The following is a 14,235-nucleotide window of genomic DNA, read 5'->3' on the forward strand; positions in this document are numbered from 1 at the left end:
AAACAATGTATTTATCAATCATCTATATCTTGTATCTATATTAGTCGGATTATATGAAGCTTAATAGTTTACTATTTTTTTGATTAAATGAATATCCGTGGGTTTCTAGTTTGATGATATTCAATTCTTGATTTTAGGGCTTGTCTATGCAGTCATGGCAGGTTTTGATTTGAAATGAGATATTAGAGTTTTTAATTATGGTTCCAACATGATTTCCTTTTTTAACCACTACTATTATTGAGCTTTAATTACTCATTGGACTATGACAGGATAACTTAGTTCTCTGTAATTCAAATTTATCAATGTTATGTATTCAAGACAATGTATGATTAAGCATTTTCACATTATCACCATGTTTGGAATAATCTTCAGGATGATGCACTTGCATAAGTAGTTTTGTTCAGCAATTCTAATTTAGATTGCATTATTTAGGGTGTTTTAATCTAACCATGATTACTGTTTGATTCAATTGACTTAAAGGGTAATTGTTTGTATTCTAAACAAGTTATGCCAATGAGGGTTTATTTCTAGTAGGACTGGTATTTGCATCATTTGATGAATTAGTATAGGGAAGTATAGTTAATATGTGTGTTTTCAAATCTCTTTAATGGGCTTTTCAGAATTAGGCTTTAGGATGGCGTTTCGTGATGGGCTACCAATTGTGAGATTGGAGATTAGTAGGGTGTCTATTTTGTTTGGACCATCTTAGAATCCTAAGAGACTTGATTTGGTGTGGTGTTTCTAATTTAGTCTATGGACTATCCATTTGATTTTTTATTTCTTAGTTTAAGGTGTGATTGGTTTTTTGTTCATTAGTTTTATGACTTTGTTCATGGTTTAGTGCAGCTTTAGCAATTTAAATAGTTTGGTAGGTCTATTAAGTAGCCTAGTCTATCCTAGCATGGTGCTATGTAATGATATTTTAGATGGATTTTATTTTCCTTCATATCATATGGTGTTGTTGTCTAAAGTAGTATGCAATATTTTATGATTAAGCTATGTTGATTGGTAAGATGGTTAGACAAGTAAGCTCGGCTCTAGCACCTATGCAAAGCATAAAGTTTGAGATGTACTTCATTAAGGAAACTTGTAATACTTTAAGAGCATATGCTCCAAGATGTATTTGTAATTAGATTGCTACAACATATGGGACAAATTTTTGGACTAGGGTATGCCCCCCTTTACAATATAATAATATAGGACTTCAGTCCCGTGCTAGACTAGAGGTTTTCTTTCCCTGTTCTTTCCTACTAGTGCCCATTTGAAGGGTAGAATGCTACTGTATTTGTATATTTATTTTAATAATAATCAATTATCATGGCCATTGGCCATTTATCGATAAAAAAATAAATAAATAATTTACATTCAATATTCTATTTTTTTAAAACTATATGAGTAATAATTAAATCTGAGGCCTAATACCAAAGCTAAGGCCTTGGACTTGCTTTTTGGTTTGGAATTTGCAAAATCACTATCTATATCTAAGTTACATGGATTCAACCCATTATTATTAATGTTTTTATTAAACTTCATGTATATAATTGGTCTATACAGTATAATATTGCATCAAGTATGGTCTCTTCTTGATTCAATTTATGATTATTACATCATGCATACTTATAGAGAAGGCAATCTATTAGTTGATTTTCTTGCTAATTTGGGTACTGGTGGGGTTTATATTAACTCTTTACTTTCCCCACTTAATCTTCTTGATTTTCCCAACTTAGTTAATATTTTGATAAAATAATATGTTTAGAATAATGTTGAGCCTTTCTAAAATATTATTTGATAGTAAATCATGACTTCTCTATGATTTCCCATGTTTTACTTTTTTAGATCTCACTTGTTCTTTTGAGATATTGTACGTAGTTCAAGGTCTTGAATTGCACTTGCACCAGATGGGTTTTTTTCTAATATCACAGTCTCAATTGGAGTTTTGGATGAAGATCAATGATGTAAACTTTTATGACAATTTTTTGGCTTGGCTCTTGGTGTTGTCTCCAACACAAAATAATGAATTGTATTCATATGAGTTTTGGGCTCTTTGTAATCACAATGTTCTAGATTTGAGATTCACAAGGACACGATTCATTAGTGTTTATAGATACTCTCTCTAGATGTAGTCTTTCTTCTTTTGCACCCTCTTTGTATCACACAATGACTAGAGTTTTATTTTCTGGTTCTTTTCTCTGGGATCCATTTTTGAACTAGTTTTGATTAAGTAAAAACATGTTTTGAAAGGACCTGAAAACTTTTACAAAAATCAAAGAAAAGTATCTATAAAAGTCCAAGAGAAACTGTGTATCAACACCAAAAAGATAAACATGTCAGAACATAATGCCCTACAACAACAAGTAGATAGTAAAGACAACAAAAAAGAGAGTAGAAAGATAGCAACAAGACAACTATAAAGTCTTTAGCAAGTTAGCAACCTGATCAATCAATATCTTCATGTTCACAACATAAGCCCTCAGCTCATCGACCTCTTTATCATCCATGACCTCTATCTTCTTCGAGTTTTCCCTTGTACGCTTGCTAGGGCCATGATCATCCTTCATCTTCTTTGTACCCTGGTTCTTTCTCCCCTACTCTAGCTTATCCAGCAAAACCTTGACATTTTCAGCAATATCTTTCACAATGGAACAACTTTGATCAACAATATTTTCCAAAACATTCTCAATTCCCTCAACTCTACTATCCAAAATATCAATCTTCTTCTACATATCATTTACCATTTGATCCATAGCTTTGGTTTTAACTTCAAGAGGTGGGACTCTCTTCATCATGTTAGTGACATCTTCAACATTCCCAATCACATTCGAGAGCCTATCCAGATGCTAGCCTAAAGTGTTCTCACCCCTATTGGTTTTGTTAGATGACCAAACTCCCTTCTTAGATCCTACATTTCCTCCTTCACAATGTTAATGTCCATCTTTATCGCACCAAGGTTGAGAAAGACACCCTTCATATACGCATGTTCATCTAGGAAAAAGATTTGATTCAAATTATTCATTTTGAGGAAACATAAAGAGTTTTACTAAAAGTAAGACCAAAAATATCATATAAATACATAAACTTATATTGGGGCAAAGTAGGCGGGGCCTCTAAGAATTTGTAGAAATTCTTCCATACATTGCAGGTTATTTTTTGCTTATTGGTAAGAGGTTGAAGCCAAGATTAATCATTATGTGTTTTGATTAGTTATTATTGTTTGTTTATTTAACTTGAATAGATTTGAACCCAAGACCTCCCAGATAAGAAGCTCACAATTTACCGTTGTATTGTTGGCTCTTGCCTAAACTAAGGGTTATTCTAAATTTTATTGAAATATATAATTTTCCAATGCTAGTAATAAGAATAAATAATCATACATAACACCCAAATTTAAGGTTTAGCACTTCTCCATTGATAGTCTAATCTTAGAGTTGAGTTCCATTGAATCCTTCTTCTTTCATAAGATTTTTAATTTAATAGAAAGGCAAGCTTTGCAATTTTGTTATGTATGTATAGGACCACATATCATAGATTCATTATTAATTATTAATTTCTAGAGGTATATGTTGCCTATTTTTGCCTCCTGCCAAAAAATTTGAATTTGAATGCTTAACCCCACCCAATAGTCACCTTCCATCTTTTATATTATTCTAATGCCCTGGAAATACAAAAAATTAAAATGATCAAAACTTTATAGTATTTCCTATATTCCCTAAGTTTGTTTCCGCCAGTCTGTAACTTTTTGCGCTGTCAGATCTTGCCCAGATCTATGGTGGGCGCTTTCTCACATTATCAAAACAAGCGATCTTTAAACATTGTGGGGAAGCCCCTTTGTGACATGTGGATCGGTGGGTCCTTTCATTTTGTGTGGGCTATAGAAAGGAGGAGGGTCAGTCTAGCTGGCGATTCTATTGGTGCCAGCATTCCCGCATTGTGAGTTCTATCAGATTTCCTGACAGTGCGAGGAAGCGCCTTTTGGCTGCATGGCAGGGTGAGTTGGCAGTTCAATTGGTGCCTGCATTCTTGCATTTTGTCTTTTGTCAGGCTTTCTGATAATGCAGGCATGCCCCTTTGTGACACGTGTCCCACAATGTCCCATGTTCCTAGTTGTACCTTCCACCATCAGATCTCTCGGGATCAATGGCTATCGCATGCTCACAATAAGGAGTTGCGAGGAAATTAAACAATGTGGGTATGCACCCTCGTGATGCGTGGCATGGTGTGATGTCATGGGATAGCCTTTCTCAGAAGGTGATGATGACTCATCCCTGGTGGCAGTTGTTAGGCGAGTCAGAGTACAACAGAGGTGTTTCATTAGCCCATCCAGCTCACTAGGTATGCAGTCTTGCAGAATTTATGATCACTGTAAATTTAAATAGGATCAAGGGTTGGCACTTCCCCGCATTAACAAGATGCAAGGAAATTAAACAATGTGGGCAAGCACCTTGTTGCCATGTGTCCTTGTGGGTCCAAGTCACTGAGGTTGCTGTTGAGATGTTCGTGAGCTCAAAAATTTTAGTGGGCATGCGCAGTATAATGAGGACCTTTCCCGATCATTGATCTCATAGAGATTGATGATCGACACTTCCCCGCAATATAAAGATGCGAGAACTTTAAGTAATGCCAGAAAGCGCCTGAAGGACACCTATCCCAACGAGCCCGGCCAAGGTATTAACAGTTAGCATTAACAGTTGGGGTTAGCAGTTACACCACAATCAAGGTTTGAGGAGGTGATACAGTCAGTTGAAAAGATATGGTTAACCACATGGAGACTCTATGGAGTGGCAAAACAAAGGAAAACCATTGGCCCACATAGCTCATCCTAGTGATAGAGTTAGGTTGACCTACTGACTTCACTGATTCACTAGCTAGAAACAGGAGAAATTGAGTTTTGTTGCGCAATCTGATCCCTAAGATCAATGCCAACCACTCTTGGATAAATGGTGAACTCAGTGAATGTGGGAAAACACTCCACCTCCCTAGTTTATCTATCTACCTGGTCAGAATGGTATAATGGCACCGTTTATGTCTTCTCAGGGCCCTGTTCCAACAGAGATCAGATATTATTGCATCTGGATCTGTGCTCAGATCAGATTTTCTTCAAATCTCCATGATTATTCTTGGTAGGAATTAATGGCAGTGGTTGTAGAGTAATTTCAATTGGAAAATATCTTAGTTATGCCTGAGCTATAAAGGCAAATTTTGTAGATTTTGAAAAGGTCAACTCTTCTCTATTTTTTCTGATGTTGCTCTGCAACTTCAATGTAAATTCCCTTTACCTCTGAACTGTATGGCATTTTGCCTTATCTCCTTCAGCCATTGATGTAAAGTGTAAGAACTATTTGCCTCTTATTGGTGTTTTGTGGATATCTACAATCTTGCATGACTATGTCTCTTTTGGTCTGTGAATGGTATATAAGTGAATCATCTCTTTCCTTGTGTCATTCATTTGGGTTTTCTAATCTGCATGTGATTGTTAGATTAAAGCAAGTTTGAATGTGTATATCTTTTGGTGTCATGATGGCTCAATAGTGCATGTATGGGCAAAGATTGGTTTGAACACTCTATTTTGGTGCATCACCTCCTTAGGTTAGAATAGGTAGATTTTCTTTCATGCATTTCTTCTCCCTTTTCCTCTTCAAGAGTAGTTAGGTGCACCTTAATAGTAAAGGAAGCCAGCCTTCTCCGGAGACTCAACCTCACAATTCAAGTCCCATAGCTTGGAGGTTGTTTCCATGTTTCACAAGGTTGTCCTTAGGTAAAAACTTTGGACGTGGGTGCAAACTTTCGTGACAATAGTATCATTTATAATCATTATTGTACCATATCATATCTCTATCCATGTGTTACATGTAGAGCATGATATTCACTGTATTTGTAATTAATTTTGACATTTTATATGAGGGAAGTGCCTTTGTGAAGTGTGTCATGACTTGGTAAAGTGAGTAAAGTATTAGAGATTGCTATGCAAACATCAAAATACCACCAACATGATTATTTTCTAAAATTTGATAATTATAATAAAAATCATAGTATGATTAAATTGAGAGATTTAATTTGATTATTAAATTTAAAGAAATTATTTTAGAATTGACATTTTGATGCATGTATATCCAATTCGTAAAGGCAGGAGATGTCTATTCAAGCATTAAAAAACGATTGACAAGATCATTTTTTGAAATTTAATAATTATAATAAAAACCATAATATGATTGAATTAGGAAATTTGATTTAATTAATAAATATTACCCATTCCCTTAAAAAAGTGGTTGAAATATTTTTTGAAGCTTATTGTGGTGCCATGCTTTAGAGACCTTTTGAACTTCAACTTATATTAATAAACATATCAATTGTTGTTAGTAGGTCATATCACATTTCAAGTGAATTAATGGTGGCAATAAATTTTTGTGATTGAAACTGCTTTCTATAAGTGGTAAATTATTCATGCAAAAATTTTAGCACAATTTAGAGAAAATATTTGTATGTTGAAGCTTTTATTTAACTTAAACCTCGACACAGAAGAGTTGATATCTAAAGAGTCAAATATTTGGTATCACTTGGTATCCAAAAGAGTTTGAAATCAAATATCAACAAATTAACTTCATTTTAATAATTACAACTACCAACTTTAGATTATTATTGTTAAAAAAATGAATAGATATATTGTGGAAACAAATATTTAATTTCAATTATGTAAACAAAAATATTTTCCAATCTAAATGTTAACAAAAATCCAATCATATTTTTTTCACAACATCAAAAAATAGATATACTAGCTTACCTTTTTTAACTTATGTTTTGAATTATTTTTTAATGAAAGAGTAGATCAAATTAAATATTCAAAAAGAGCATAGAAGAAAGAAAGTTGAAGGAATAAAACCTCTCCCTGCTACTCATGTAGGACAATCTCTAGAGTCATATGAGTCCAGCCCAGAAATAAATAGAAAAAAAAAAAGAGTCACATGGGCTTTGTTGAAAAGTAGTAAATAACAATAAAAACAACCAAGCCCTGAAAAGAAACACACTTAAGTAGCCAAGGCAATAGTTAAAGGAGGTAGAGTGCATGTTTAACCCTCCTTCCCCCATCTTGACTCTTGAGATGGTTCAAGGTTTAGCATGATTTGACCATCTACATTAGGTTCTTCATTCTCCTTTTTAATCATGTCATGAGGAGATCACTACAGACAATCAGGGGAAGGCATAAGAAGATGAAGGTCAACCCAAATCATTTCCTTGAGAAGGCCAACTAGCAGTATTTGATAGAGCCTAAGTAGAATAGTGGTAGCTTCCTAGCCTAAGAGGGATCCTCTAAGACATGGTAGCACTATAGAACCTCATGTTGAGAATTGGTGATGAGGAGAGCAACATCAAAGTGGATATGATTGAGAATTCTATTATTGGCTAGAAGAACTTCTTTTGCGTTGTCACCCATGAGAAGTGGAGCGATTACTAGAAATGGAGGACTTTAGAGGAGCCCTAGTCATGATGTAGGGAGGAGTATTTCCCAAATATAGAGAAGTTTCTACAAATGTTCCACCTCAAGATAAAACTTATCTTCTTGGGCATTAATCTATTAGAAAGTAAAGTCCACCAAGATAACTGAGAGTAGCAAGGGCAGGGGTTGAATCAATTAAGCCTTTAAAACAACTCTCAATATCTATATTAATTCTTCAATATGTAAATAGTAGATGCAAAAATCATAGAAAGATAACCGTGCACAATAACACCATATATGTTGTTAGGATTGAACTACAGATAGAAATAACAATTACATGCAAATATAGCCAATAACAAAAAATAATAGATCACACAGAAAATAACACAAGGCACCAAGGTTTAACGTGGTTCATCCAATCTCTAGGTTATGTCCACCAAACAACAAGTTTGATATTATTACAATCTAGTGATTACAACCTAATTACAATCTGTAATCTCTTATAGCTCAATACTGCTACAAGAACCAATTTTTGCATCACCATAATGAAACAATCCCTAACCCTAAGCCCTTTTATACAAGTATTTTATGCCGCTTTATACAATGAAACAGTACTTTCCTGATTAGTCACCACAAACTAATAATCTCCCACTTGCGGACTGATCAGGCTCTACACTAAAATACAATCTCCCACTTGGAGATTGATCCTGTAGCTATACAGCTACCACATGGGGCTCCCATTGGATCAAACCACCCTGGACTCAGCTATTCTTTTATTCATGTTCAGTCTAGAAGACCAACTGAAGCAGAAGAGGAGTTCAACTTCTCCCTTGTTACTACCTTTGTAAACATATCTAGTGGATTGTCATCTGTATGTATCTTATCCAGCTTTAACTATCCATCCTCCAAAACTAACCAAATGAAATGGTACCGCAACTGTATGTGTTTGGTCTTTGAATGTAGAGCTAAATTCTTTGCAAGATGAATGGCACTTTGACTATCTATAAACAAATAATTATCCCTTTGAGGGTGTCCCAATTCTTCCAAGAAGAATTTAAGCCATGTCATCTCCTTGGATGCCTCTATAGTAGCTACATATTCTGCCTCTATAGTGGATAAAGTATTAACCTTTTGTAACCTAGAAATCCAGCTCACGGCTACCCCACCAACAGTAAAGACATAACCTATAGTACTCCACCTGGTACCAATGTCCCTTACCAAATTTGAGTCAACATAGCCTTGTAAATTAGTAGTAGAGCCCCCAAAGTGTAAACACATATTAGATGTTCCTCTCAAATATCTAAGAATCCATTTGATAGCATTCCAATGCTCAATTCCTGGATGACTCATATAACTGCTAACGACTCCCACTGCATGTGCAATATCTAGCCTTGTACATACCATAGCATACATCAAGCTTCCTATAGTTGAAGCATAAGGTACCTTGGACATCTTATCCTCCTCTTCTTGTGTCTTAGGACACATCTCCTTAGTTAACTTCAAATGACTAGGTAAAGGTGTGCTAACAGCTTTAGCATTCTCCATAGAGAAATGTTGCAACACCTTCCCAACATAATCAGTCTAAGATAGCGTCAATTTTCTATTTGTCTCATCTCTACAAATCTTCATACCAAGGATTTGTTTTGCTGCCCCCAAATTCTTCATAGAAAATGAATGTACTAATTGGCATTTCAACCCCTTAATGTGATCCATGTTAGACCCGGCTACAAGCATATCATCAACATATAACCATAAAATATTGTAGTTGTCATCATCCAACCTCTTAAAATAAACATAGTAATCTGAATGACACCTATTGTATCCATGCTCATGCATAAAACTATCAAATTTCAGATACCATTGCCGATGTGCTTGTTTCAAGCCATATCAACTTTTCTTCAATTTGCACACTAAGTTCTCCTTACCTTTGACTACAAATACCTATGGTTAAGCCATATATATCTCTTCATCCAAATCACCATGAAGAAAGGTTGTTTTAACATCAACCTGCTATAAATACAAATCTTTAGTATCCACAAGACTTAAAATAGTATGGATAAAAGTCATCTTAACAACAGGAGAAAATATCTCATCAAAATCAATGCCCTTTTTCTATGCAAATCCTTTCACAACTAACCTAGCTTTAAATCTTTTCTTACCTCCTTCCTCTTCTTTCAACCTATAAACCCACTTATTCTGTAAAGCACTTTTACATGCAGGCAACTTGCATAAATCCCATGTCTGATTCTTCAACAAAAAGTCCATTTCGTCTTTCATTTCAAACTCCACTTAATCTTAGTATCCACCTACACAGCTTCATCATAACATTCAAGTTCACTAGCATCAGTAAGTAAAATTGAATACAAAGAGGGAGAGAATCTTTCTGGAGGTCTAATTTTCCTTTTTGACTATCTAACATTCACCGATGTGTGTGGTATTTTTTGTTGCAATTGCTGCACATCATGAGGAATGGTTGTAACATCAGCTTTTGGAGTATCATCCAGCACTACATAATCATCTTCTTTCTTCTCATGTTGCTGCAACAGATCTTTGTACAACACTTTCTTATTGAATATGACATCCCTGCTTCTTAAAATTTTATGATTTTTAAAATCTCAAAGCCTATAACCAAATTCATTAATGCCATATCCAAAAAATACACATTTCTTTGACTTAGCTTCCAACTTGGTTCTATTTTCAAAATCTATGTGAACAAATGCTTCATAGCCAAAGGTTTTGAGAAAAGAATAACTCACCTTCTTACCAGTTCATGCTTCCTCTCGAATACCACAACCCAAAGGAGTAGAGAGACCTCTATTAATCAAATATATAGTAGTATTGACAACCTCCACCCACATGTGTAAGGGCAACCTAGTATGCAACCTCATGCTCCTTGCGTGCTCCATTATAGTCATATTCATGCATTAAGCCACTCCATTTTCCTATGGAGTCCTTGGAACAATTTTATGTCTACGAATACCATTAGTGGAGCAATAATCTTCAAATTCATGACTGCAATACTCACCACCATTATCAGATCTGAGACATTTTAATTTCTTACCAGTCTTATTTTCAACCAAGCATTTCCATTTCTTAAAAGTTTGAAATACATCAAATTTTTGTCTAAGAAAATAAACCCATACTTTTCTAGTTGTGTCATCAATAAATGTAACATAATAATGAGAGCCACCAAGGGAAGATACCTGAGCCGGTCCCCATACATCTATATGCACAAGCTCTAATTTCTCCTTTTTGTTTTCCTTCCCAGTCTTTACAAAAATCACTCTCTTTTGTTTTCCATACACACAACTTTCACAAAAATCCATATTAACACATTTCAGACCTAGTAAAACTTTCTTTGAATGAAGTACTTTCATACCTTTCTCACTCATGTGCCCAAGTCTGTTGTACCATAGTGTTGTATCAGAATCTATAGTAGCTATTTGTTCTCCTTGCTCAACTACAATAATTGTTCCTAAACATTCATTTTTCTTTGAAACAATTAAAGTAGAAGGAACAATATGACCTGTACAAAGATATAAGGTGCCTACTTTCACACCTTTTGCTACTACAAAGGAACCTTTTGAAACCTTCCAATTTTTATCATTAAAAGTAACTACACAACCCTCATCACCGAGTTGCCCTGCTGAAATTAAATTCCTACTCAACCTTGGAACATGTCTTACCTCATGTAGTAGCCAATGATTCCCATTGTGTAACTTAATCTTAATTTTTCCCTTTCCAACAATCTGACAGGGTTTATTATCCCCCAAATAAACAAGCCCAAAATCCCCTTGGACATAATCAATAAAATAACCTCACTGAGGTGTAGCATGAAATGAAGCACCAGAATCTAAAACTCATGAATCATCAACACTTTCTAAAGATAGAAGCAAAGCATCCTCTTCAGATTTGTTACTTACCACATTTGCCTCCTTGTCTCCATATGGTTTATCTCCTTCATTTTTCTTTCGATTCCAACAATCTTTCTTTTTATGACTTTGTTTCCCACAATACCAGTAGTCGTTCGATCCTCTCGATTGAGACCTCTTTCCCTTTGAATTTTCTCTTGATTTCCCACAATTTCTAGAATTACTTCCTCTCTCAGTCGTTCTACCCCTACTTTGTGCATTCAAAGCACTTCCTGATGTAGATCCACCTAAGGATTTCCTACAAGTTTCCTCACTCAAAATAACACCAATCACATAATCATATTTTAGGGTACTAGATCTAGGAACAAAATTACTCACAACCATTACCAATCATTCGAGCTTTTAGGCAAAGAACACAAAATCAAGATAGCCCTAATTTCTTCTTCAAAATTGATACCTACAGAAGATAACTAACTAGTAATAGTATTAAACACATTTAAATGATCTACAACAAATCCACCTTCTTCCATTTTCATATTAAATAAATGCTTCATGAGAAATACCTTGTTTGAAGCGAAGGGCTTTTCATACAGTGTCGCTAGGGTTTTCATCAAATCTTCTGTTGTCTTCGCTTTTGTAATATTAAATGCCACTGATGGTGCCAGGCATAATCGAATGCTTCCAAGTGCCTTTCTATCCAAAAGATCCCATTCATCATTTGACATGGATCCTTGATTCTTGGCTTTGCCTTCTAACGGCTTCCATAAATCCTTCTGATAAAGATAGTCTTCCATTTGCATCTTCCATAACTGGAAGTTCTGCCCATTAAATCTGTCAACCCTCAGCTTACCCTTGTCTGCCATCACTCCCACTCAATTGTGAGACTTTCCTACAGAGGATAACTAAAAAAACAACTTTGCTCTAATACCAGTTGTTAGGATTAAACCACAGATAGAAATAACAATTACATACAAATATAACCAATAAAAAATAATAATAGATCACATAGAAAAGAACACAAGGCACTAAGGTTTAACATGGTTCACCCAATCCCTAGGCTATGTTCACGAAACAACAAGTCTGATATTATTACGATCCAATGATTACAACCTGATTATAATCTATAGTCCCTTACAGCTCAATACTACTGCAAGAACCAATTTTTGCATCACCACAATGAAACAATGCCTAACCCTGAGCCCTTTTATACAAGTATTTTTATGCCGCTTTAGGGTTACAACATGTCGGCCATACTTCGGCCACAATGTTGGCCACGGCCCAAAAATTAATTTCAGAGCAATGCCTCGAACTCCAAAGAATTTATGAAGTATGTACAGTACTTTCCTGATCAGTCACCACAAACTAACATATGTTAACTAGGGAAACTCTTGATCAGAGGGAAAACCTTGGTGGGAATGATGTCCACTAGATGATGTACTAATATAAAAGTTCCTTGTGAAAGAATAAACCTTGTTAGGAGTCAATGAAAAAAACTAGTACATATAAGTCCCTATTAGGATACTTTGAATCCATGTTAGGAGATTACAATCATATTAGGACTTGTGCCAACCCTATTAGTAGTTGAAAGGAGGACAACTGAACCTATTGTCCAAATAGCCTCAGAAATAGTCTTTACTAAACAATCTTCCAAATAAGCATATCCAAGATTTCTAAACTAACTAAACAATAACTCCCTTTCCAATATAGTTCCTTTGAAGTTCTAAACACATCACTCCTCATAAATATCTTCTTTGATCAAAAAAATTCATATTCAAGTTAGCTCATACATTAACTATCCACACTAGATCCCACTTTCAAGTTCGCATCAAAAGAATGATCTCACTGATCACAACCCCACTCTTCACAAGGAAATAACTTTTCCTTTATACTAGTCCTAAAAAATAAGTATCGAGTCATCCTTGACGCTTTCACAATATACAATAACAATATAGGAAATTCTTAAGATATTATAATACATGTTACATTACAATATTACATCTTCTTTAGATTACAAGCAAACTATCGACTCACAGTCTTCATAAATTTCCATACGATGATCTTATTACTATGCCCTCTTAACCAAGGCATCTTTGATATGTCTTCAACCTCTATCTCAGTCCACTTAAACTAATTCCATCCCTATGAGGAGATAGATTCAAAACAATAGTACCTACTTTCCAGAAACATTGTCTGAAATCTACCTTCGATAAATCCTTCATAACTTGAACCAATCTTCATATTTATGTACGTGCTCATAGATATAACATCTAGACATACTAATAAACATATCCTCAAGTGTGCATATGTTTATCTTTACTCCTCAAACTGTGTCAAACACTTCTTCCTTTGTAACTCTACTAGTCTTCACAGATTAACAAGTATGTTGACATCAATGACAAACATTGTCATGAATGCAACACATAACCACTAAATCATGTCTCTTGTAATACTAATATACTCCCCCATAGGAATATCATCATCATTCATGCTAACAAAATCTATACAATAGCATTATTGGAAATATAATCTTTAACAAAGCTAGAGACATTAGTATCAATAAGAATTAACGTAACTTGATAAAGTCATTCATTCAGAGAGATAATCAAAATGGATTTGGAAGGTATGACAACCAAACTAGAATATATTATCAAAAAAATGCTACATTTCTATCTTTTCAAAATTGCAAATAAAATACCCATTTTAAAAGTGTGCTAAAGTTCTAAGAAAAGAAACATGAGGGAAGGACTATCACACAAGAATCATTTTCCAAGAGAACATGGTGGGGCAAAAAGGAGAGAAAAATTACATGTATCCAAACCCAATAATTTTGAGCTTTTGGAAAAACCAATAGAGGCGAAGAATATATTCTGATTGGAAACAAGGATCTATGATACTTAATGGTGAAGATGAGAACCCAAAGGCAAGGCTTGAAAA

Source organism: Cupressus sempervirens, chromosome 3 (genome assembly GCF_028749045.1).
Source record: "Cupressus sempervirens isolate cs-2001-9-10 chromosome 3, ASM2874904v1, whole genome shotgun sequence".
Classification (NCBI taxonomy): domain Eukaryota; kingdom Viridiplantae; phylum Streptophyta; class Pinopsida; order Cupressales; family Cupressaceae; genus Cupressus; species Cupressus sempervirens.